The sequence below is a fragment of the Culex pipiens genome, chromosome 1, assembly GCF_016801865.2.
Source record: "Culex pipiens pallens isolate TS chromosome 1, TS_CPP_V2, whole genome shotgun sequence".
NCBI classification, from domain to species: Eukaryota; Metazoa; Arthropoda; class Insecta; order Diptera; family Culicidae; genus Culex; species Culex pipiens.
The window spans coordinates 115,889,489-115,896,897 of NC_068937.1; positions in this window are offsets into that span (position 1 = coordinate 115,889,489).

Genomic DNA, 7,409 nt, shown 5'->3' on the forward strand with positions numbered 1-7,409 from the left:
GGAGGAATTGTTCCCCAGACCATCCCCTAGGACCCCATGGTATGCAAAAGTCGTCATTTGTTAACGGCTGTCTTTTACAGAGCAATTTATCTAAATGATCCAGTTTTACGGGTTAATTCCCATTTAAAACTTGTTCCTGCTCAAGGCAAGCCAGTTTCCTACCAAATGGGCTGAAATTTTGGCCTGAGCCTCCATTTTGAGTACTCTTTCGGGCAATCTCATATAATTTTTGATTTGAGCAACTTTAATTTTTTTGACCCGGGCTAGTAGACATATTATATTCTAATGTAGATTGTACATATATGCCCGCATAGAAAAAAACCGTTTGAAAATCATTTGTTAAATATTCAATCAACATTTTACCAAATTGTATAGCCACTATTTGGTAAATCATTTTTTTAATTCCTCACCGTCTCTCAAATAGTGAACTATTCCCCATATATGTTGTTAGCAATATTCACTATTTGATTTTTTCTTCTAGTGACACTTTGTCAAATGCTTTCTGAAAGTTCATTTTTGCGTATATATTTTAGATATTTCACCATTTCTCAAATGGTATTTTTATGGTTTTAAATAGTTATTTGAGTGATTTTTCATGACGCGATACATTTTGGGAAATAGTTGTAACAATTCGAATTAACATCAATTTTTTCAAGGATTTTCGGAATTTTGAGCAAAAAAACAGTGCAGTTTTACTTTGTCCAAATATTTTAATATATTTTGTCATTTTAGTAGTACAATGATCGAATTAGTCAGTGTCTAGAGGTTTGTCTTGTCCAAAAACAAAAAAAAATCTAAGCTCGACTCTAAGCTTTCTCAAGGAAATTTCCCTACAGCAGGAGGTTGATCAATGTCGTACGCCCCATCCAGCGCAACGGTTGCATTTTCGATGCCAGCTCCATCCTTGACTTGAAATCGCTTGCGATAGGAAACGGCACAGCTGTACCATGCCGGTTATTAGTAGTTCGGAAGCTCTGTCCCTGATGGTCTTGCACTTAACGAAATTCAGGTTCAGATCAAAGCAGGCTTCAGGTACAAACCTTGAAAAAACAAAAAAAAAATAAACCAAAATGTACTTATTTACAATAAAATATTCAAGTCCAATGGTGATATTCCACTCTACGTTGAATAAATTACATCCTTGATACAAAACCTGCAAATTAATCGAGTTTCACATTAGAATTTATTAGATTATTATTAGAAATGAGAGAATTTAGAGAACATAATTTGAAAGCGCAAATCAAACAGAGTACTTCTGATTTATCCGAATTATGTTTGATGGGCAAATAATGGGCTTGACATAAAAAAGCAAATGGAAATAAAAAATAAATCTCCTCGTCCCACCTTTGTAAGAACAATTAGGTTTCTTCTCCTACATAGAAACCTAGATTGATATCCGGATTTCAGTCCTGTGGAATAAAAAAAGAAATCACAAAGTATCAATTCCGAGAGGTAGATTTAACGACATGCTCTTAAGGCCTTAATTCCACTAAAACACATGAAATGAAAGGTCGAAAGAGTATTAACCCTTTCAAATGTTACTGAAGAGGAGGACGAGGAGGAGGAGGGAAGATAAGCTAAATATACCTGTCTAATTGACCGCGTCAAACTTTGCCCACGACCGTCCTCGACAGTGTCGACTAGAATGCACAAGATCAGGTCCACACAATTCGGGATTCACCGAGATAATCTGTCGCTAAAAACTCATCCTTGTTGGTGGCAGCCGGAATTGGAATCAAAAATCTGGAAAGGTACTTTTCGTCGAAATCTGAAACAACAAGTTTGCTTGCATTAAAATTGGTTTTCCGGTTGATTTGTTTTGGTTGATTCGAACGGCCAGTTCCGGGAAGTAAACAAAACTGCTGGAGTTTCACGTAGCACTCTAGAAGCAGATTCTTCTGAAAACAAACGATCCGGAAAACCACTCAATTGTCTTCTTGTGTTGTTTCCTTGTTTTCCTCCTCGGCAGCTTCGATCTTTTTTTTTCTAGCTGCTCACGGATGTAAACAAACGCAACCAATACTTGCTGAGAGGATGGAAAGCAATTCTTTTTACACTCACTTTTGATAAAACAACACACGAACCGGCGCTTGTGTGCTACCTTGTGACACGGCCTACCTGTTAACAGCAGACGTGTTACAAGATAGCACACTAGCGACGGAACGCAAAAATAATGAAGGTGGTGATAAACAACCGCGAACCGAGCCGATCATGACGAAACGCACCAAAACAAGAGGAGTTTTGACTTATCAACTTTCAGCGCAGACTTCTTTTGTTTGGCGCTGCGCGTGACGGGCGAAAACAGAAATATAATCACTGAGAGAGAGAGAGAGAGAGAGAGAGAGAGAGAGAGAGAGGAGAGAGAGAGGAGAGAGAGAGAGAGAGAGAGAGAGAGAGAGAGAGAGAGAGAGAAAGAGAGAGAGAGAGAGAGAGAGAGAGAGAGAGAGAGAGAGAGAGAGAGAGAGAGAGAGAGAGAGAGAGAGAGAGAGAGAGAGAGAGAGAGAGAGAGAGAGAGAGAGAGAGAGAGAGAGAGAGAGAGAGAGAGAGAGAGAGAGAGAGAGAGAGAGAGAGAGAGAGAGAGAGCTTTGTGGAATAGCCTTTCACAACATATATGTTTTTGGTGTAAAATACAAACTGTGAGTTTATCAAAAACAGAACGTTTTAAAAAAATTACTCACTCTCTCTCTTTGGGCAAGTCCAGCCTGACGTGACCCGAGTAAATGCTGCACCAAGTCCTTCCGCGTCAGCGCGTCGTACGGTTCGTTCCCACTGCACTGGAACTGCTCATTCTGCTGCATTCCACTTTCGGTTCCCTTGATCTCAAACAAGTAAGCCGAGGCGGCAGTTGAAACAGATCGTACAGCTACATGATATACCGGTTCCCCTTGTTGGCCCAGTCCTCCACCTCACCACCACCCGGTCCGCCTGCGGTAGTTCCGACTGAACCAGCTCATCCGAAACCTTCTTCGCGCGCAACAGGGTCGTACCCGACAGCTGGCCGGTTGGCCCGCATGGTTGATCGTGGAGTAGAATGTGTCAAAGTGGTCAAAGATGCCGAACGGGAACGAGCTGCTTTGAGCGCATCCGGAATCTCGCCCGAGTCCAGAACGTGCCCCACGCAATAGTTGTTCTTGTCCGAGCTGATCATCTAGCTGTTGACAGTTCCGGTTCCTGTTTGAGCAGTTCGACCTTGACCTCGACCTTTAGAAGGCCGGCGGCATTTGGTTTAATTTTGTAGACCACTGAAATCGATACAAATTATAAACTAAACAACATAAAAGAACCAACCACAAACTCTACTCACAGTTGTCCAGCTTGACCGGCATGTTGGCGTCGTACTTTTTCACTCCCTCCGAGGACAACAGTCCTTCCTCCTCATCCGGCTCACCAAACAAGTCGCAAATCCTTTTTCTTTCCTCCTCCGGGTCGACCTTGATCTCCGAGCGCAGCACCGGTCTCCGCATGGCTTCGCCCGGTTCCCGCGATGAATTGTTCATCTTTTCGTAGCGCGATCGCTTGGCCAACCCTTCCGAGAAGATGCCGGATGTTTGAATGAAGGCACTCTTGTCCCGGCCGGCACCCGCCTTGCCATCATTGTTACATTCCGGTTTGATCCGCTGCTTGGGACCGGTCGAGGCAGTCTTACCGTTTCTAATAAAATAAAAACCATTATTCTAGGAACATTTTCCTCCTCAAAGATTACTCACGTGTCCTTGTTCCGGTGGGGGGCAAATTGGTTTATTTTTGGGCCTGAATGCGCACTTAAAACGAGATTTCAATCGAAAAGCAAAATGTGGTTGAACTTTTGTGTATATAAAAACCAAAACATTCAAGTTTTGATCCGAGCAGAAACGTCAAACCTCATGCACGCTAACCAGGCGATCTCAATTTTGAGATGAATGTCGCAAACCGGCTAAAAGTGAAACCACTCAACGTTGAGATGACCAACTCGATCTCAAAATTGAGATGGGCAGCTCGATCTCAAAATTGAGATGCGCCTGGAGCAGGAAAAATCGCAGAAAATCGGCGATTCAAGGTACTACGAATAGACTGATTAAATCGGTTTTGGTATTGTTTACAAAGTGGACTTAGTGAAAATTTTGGTGGCAACTTGTTTTTATATTATTTCATTAAACAGCAGTTATTTTGGGTATGTTTAAAATAAAGTCGAACCAAGAGTCGAACATTTATTGCACTAGTTTTAGCAGTAAGTGGAATTTATAGTAATCTTGATAGATTGATGTTTATTTTAGAAATTAATATAATTTTGTAGGTGCTTCAATACAAAGCCAGGTTACAAAGGTCTTCCGGACATACGTAACTCTTGGATGATCCGGAAGATGGCCCATGCGGCTAAATAGCTTATGATGACCCACTTGTTTCTGCTACAGCTTCCCGAATTTCCGGAACATCAATCGTTATGTGAGGGAGCGAAGAGATTTGAGGTTATTTTTTTTTTAATTTGTGGCAATTACTTCCGGGGGGCTAAACATGGTGTAAATATGTGTTGGAAGAGCCTTGGCAGTAGGTCAATTCCGGTTGAGGAGGAGGAGGAGGAGGAGGAGGAGGAGGAGGAGGAGGAGGAGGAGGAGGAGGATTAGTTAATTTAGTCGAATAGTAAGTTAGACAATGACAACATGATTCAAAATAATAATATTTATTGCACCCGTAGGTACTATGATAACAACAACAACTACGACGATGACAGAAATGTTGTTGTGGCGGGACGTACCTAATTGGCGCCAGCGACGACCGTCATGATGGCAACGGCTCGAAAAATCCCGAGAATCTGGTCTGAATTATGGAGGACGTGAAAAATCCCGGAAACTATTATGAAACAATTATGAAACGGCTATCCGTAACGAGGCTACAAAAAATCCGAACAAACTTTTTTTTTTCCTACACCGGCTAAAAACAATGTAAATAAAAAAAAAAGTTTATTTCATTGCTTTCAATTTATACTATTTGGTTTATGCCGAAACCGCCCAAATGCACAAACATAAATACTATTTTCTTTTCAATTCACAATGTCGTTCCAAGTTATATTCTATTTTTTTAGTGTACAGCAAATACTTGTCGAGAAATTTAAGAAATATCTGTCAAATAATCCATTCATTATCAAGAATATGATCAAATTCTTGCAGTATTTAAAAATTAAATTTACAATTTTCCAAATACTAACTATTCGTGAAAACATCACCACCATATTTTTGAACCAACAATTTGACAAATCATTATTATTTCCCATAAAGTAATTTAATGTTTCTTTATGGTCACTAAATCATCCTCGTTCATCCGGGTGTTCATATATGTTCTAATGTAGATTGTTAGGACGGTCACCCGAATACCAGAATGATTTGGTGCAATGGGGTTGAGACCAAACTGGTAGGATATTGGCCACACCCGGAGTGGCCATGGCCCTGGAAAAGGTACTACTGGGGACATTTATCGATCCATACAAATTGTGGCAATATGGGTATCAAAATGCATGGTTTCTGGTAATGGTAAAGAAAATGGCCATTTTCACAGGATTGGCCACACCCGGAGTGGCAGTGCCTTGGGGAAGGTTCTCCCGGGAGGACATTTACGGAACCATACAAATTGAGGCAATATATATCAAAATTCATGGTTTTTGATACTTCCTCTCCGGGTGTGGCCAATAAAAAAAGTACGTTTGCTTAAGCTCTACCCGCATAGTCAACAACCATACAGTCACCATTTGTCGAATGATTTTTCCTAAATGATCTTGATAATACACCCAATAGGGTGCAACCGTACATTTTCCATTCCCCAAACAATCCTACAATTTATTAAATAGAGTTATCTACGTGCGCATGTATTGCGTGTACGTACACGAAAAAAAGTGAGGTTAAATTTTGTACCGACCAGCAAATCAAATGGTGTGCTAGTGTGCGTGAGAGTGAGCTTAGATAACTCTATAGGTCGTTAGGTTATGTTACAATACATTTTTACAAGGGATTTTTTTCGTGGATCATAGTCGTACACTACACTCAACCCCCGGTGGTTGGTCACTTTTTCGTTTGACACTTTTTTAGTTTGTACCCCGATGGTTGGTCAAAGTCAAACTAAAAAGTGACGAACTGTCACTTTTTACACGGCGCTCACGCACACTATCAAAACAAAGGTTAGGTAGTGTGTGTGAACTCCGTGTAAAAGGGGTGTCAAACTAAAAAGTGACCCCGTTTGTTTGACAACAGTTGGTGTCAAACCATCGGGGTTCGAGTGTACCCCAAACTGTTCAATTCTCATTTTATTTGAACCGTACCACAAATTAATAAAATATGATTTTAAATGGTGAACTGCTTTACCGACACTTACCGACACCATTTGAAAAGGGAGGAGCCAAAAAATAAACTTTACAAATGTTCTGGGAACTGTGTATTTAACGGGAATGGTAAGTATATGATTATTAATGGTGAGCGTTTTTTTTGTAATGTCCGGGATTTGTTACCGCTTGATGATGATGTCTCCTGTTGATTCTTCCGTGATGCTGCCGCCTTATCTAATTGAGCTATCTCAGTTACATTACGTTTGGCGGTTTAAAATGCATTTTATTATGAAATGTGGCCTCAAAATTTATCGTAAATATATCGTAACTTGTATGGTAAAACCATACAAATAAATTATAGACCAATCACATGGCGAACAGTTATCGTTCTGATAATGGTCAATGAATTGTTTAATTATTTGGACTTATAAAAATTATCACGAAAATAAATTAGCTTTACATACAAACTATATGGCAAACAGGTTTATCGTTCCATGAATTGTTGAACAATGGTTTGAATTGTTGGGACTTAGGAAAATTTTCGCTGAACCTCAGGTATATCATTCCATGAAATGTTGAACAATGGTTTGAATTGTTCGGACTTAGGAAAATTTTCGCCATAATTCAGGTATATCGTTCCATGAATTGTTAAAGTATTATTTGAATTATTCGGACTTAAGATTTTTTTTTGCTGTGGTTCTTTGGCTCAATCATACAATACCTGTTTCAAATAATCCTAAGCGTTTGGCGAACCGTTATATCGTTCCATGAATTGTTGAACAATTGTTTGAATCATTGGGACCTAAGAAAATTTTCGCTAAAATTCATTTTTGGCTCAATCAAACAAAAACTGTTTGAAATAATACCAAACATATGAGGAATAATTATATCGTACCATTAATTGTTGTGCAATTGTTTCAATTATTGGGACTTAGGAAATTTAGGAAATTTTCCGCTTAGGTTTCTTTGACTAAATCATACCGAGTATCATTACTTTTATCATACCGGCTACAGTACTTTTATGTTCTAACAATAGCTGTTTTGAACCATCCTAATCGTATGACAAATAGATACCGTTCATTAAATTGTAGGAAAAAAATCAACCATTCGAATATGTCAA